This window comes from Penaeus chinensis, chromosome 42 (genome assembly GCF_019202785.1).
Source record: "Penaeus chinensis breed Huanghai No. 1 chromosome 42, ASM1920278v2, whole genome shotgun sequence".
Lineage (NCBI taxonomy): Eukaryota > Metazoa > Arthropoda > Malacostraca > Decapoda > Penaeidae > Penaeus > Penaeus chinensis.
In genome coordinates this window covers 17,479,160-17,481,659 of record NC_061860.1, presented here as the reverse complement: position 1 = coordinate 17,481,659, position 2,500 = coordinate 17,479,160, and positions in this window count along the sequence as shown.

Genomic DNA, 2,500 nt, shown 5'->3' with positions numbered 1-2,500 from the left:
TCCCTCCGAATTCACGACTGGCTTCAACTGCCCACAAAGATGGCTGCCTAAATAAAGCGCCGTCACTCGAACAAACCCCCTCTACCTCGATGCGGCGCCTCTCGCGCTTCTCCTATTTCTTTCTCTGCTTCCTCGTCTTCGCTGCGTCCATCAGTAACAGTTAGCCAATATTGCCATTTTCTTGATGGAAAACAAATATAATTTTCCCTAAAAGGAGACTGCAAACGCCCCCATTTCCCTCCCCCCTTCTGCCCAGCCTGGTATTTAAAGGGTCATGCATCGCCGGCGCTGACATTCCCATTCCCTTTCCTCACGCTTTGTTCTCCCTCTCTCTCTCCTCCTCCCTTTCTATTCTCGTATTCCTCCATCTCTCCCTTTGTTCCTACCTCTCCTAGCCTTCTCGTCTTCTCTTCTTTTCCTTTCTCCCGTATTTCCACCTCTTCCTCCTTCATCGTCTCCCATTTTCCGTCCATTTATCCCTTCCTACCTCCCTCTTGAATTCACTATCTCCTTCCCTTCCTTCCCTCCCTCCCTGTCTTTATTTCTTCCTTCATTTCTTTCCCCTCTTTATTACTTCTCTCTTCCGTCTGCTTCTATTATTTCTTCCCTCCCCACCTACCCTACTGTTTCGTCCTGTCTCTTTTTCTCCCCGTCCTTCCCTCTAACGTTCTCCCATCTTCCTCCCCGCCATGGCTCCCCTATTTCTCTTACACTCCCGTCTACCCGCCCTTTTCCCTCTCTTCCAGCTTCCCCCGTCATCTCCCTTCCCTTTTCTAGCCACCCCCCCCTTCCCTCCCTCGTTTTTCTTATTCCTCCCCCCCCCCCCCCTCTTCCTGCTCTACCCCGCCATCTCTCACCCTTACTGCCTCCCGTTCTCTAGCCATCCTCCTTCCCTCCCTCCCCTCTCTTCCTCTCTTCCCCTCTCTCTCTCTCTCTCTCTCTCTGTCCTCCTATTGATCTGCCTGCCCTTGATAATGCATTTCTGTCCGTTCTTCTTCTTCGCTGTGCCACATAATCGCCCTTCCCCCTCATTCCGTGGTGCCCCTCTCCTCCTTCCCAATTCCCTCCCCTCTCTCCTCCTCCTTTCTCCTTTCTCCTTCCTCCTCCCTCTTCCCTTCCCCCCCTCTTCTTCTTCTTCTTCTTCTTCTTTTCCTCCTCCTCCTTCCTCCTCCTTCCGCCTTCCTCCTTCCGCCTTCCTCCTTCCTCCTTCCTCCCTCCTCTTTCCGCCCCATAGTCCTTCTCCCTCCTCCCCACTCTCCTTCTCCCTCTTTGTCCCCACTCACCTTCTCCCTTCTTTTCCCCACTCCTCTCCTCCCTTCTCCCTACTCCCCTCCTCACCTTCTCCCTCCCTTCCCACTCCCCTTCTACAACCCTAGTCCCCATACCCGTCAAATTCCCTATCATTTATGCCGATGGAACCCCAGCCGCGACCTCATCGTGTGTCCCCATCATGCACTTCCCCATTTCCAGCCGCGGCGTGTCTCCTCGCCACTCGTCACTCATCTTCTGCAAACCCCAGTTATGACTCACGTGGCACAAATACAGCTGTCTGCCATTGGCGGCACACAATCGTCTTTCCTACCGCATGCATACAAAAAGGGATAGAATGAGAGAGAGAGAGAGAGAGAGAGAGAGAGAGAGAGAGAGAGAGAGAGAGAGAGAGAGAGAGAGAGAGAGAGAGAGAGAGAGAGAGAGAGAGAGAAAGAAAGAAAGAAAGAAAGAAAGAAAGAAAGAAAGAAAGAAAGAAAGAAAGAAAGAAAGAAAGAGAGAGAGAGAGAGAGAGTAAAGGAAAAACTGATATAAAGAACCAGATAAACTAGAAGATATTGATAAAAAAGGCTCTAAGAACCGATACCAATAGAGAAAGCAAAGCAGACCGCCCCTCCCCTTTCCTCCCAGGTCTCGTCCGGAGTGCCCCGTGTCCAAACAACCAAGCCCGCCCGTGTCGAAGGCGCGGGCGGGCTTGGCTGGCGAAGGGAGGGTCCGCGTCAAAGGGTGACTCACGCGCGACGGATGACCCAACATTACCATGGACGACTGGGCAAGACCACGAGGACGCCGTGGAAGGCCAAGAACCAATAGGAACAGTTAGGGAAGGCAACAACTGACTCTCCCAGTTTCTTGATTCTCTCTTTCTCTATCTCTATCTCTATCTCTATCTCTATCTCTATCTCTATCTCTATCTCTATCTCTATCTCTATCTCTATCTCTATCTCTATCTCTATCTCTATCTCTCTCTCTCTCTCTCTCTCTCTCTCTATATATATATATATATATATATATATATATATATATATATATGTATACGCACACACACACACACACACACACACATATATATATTATAAACACCCCCACCCCCACCGGCCCAAGAGCAGTCCGGCTGACTCACTCACCTCCGGATCCGCAACAACTTTCCTCTGCCACAGAAAAACTCTCCCCAGCAACTTTATTTCGCCTAGGCGGCGTGGGCGGTCGGCGCGGCGCCCACCCCACCCGA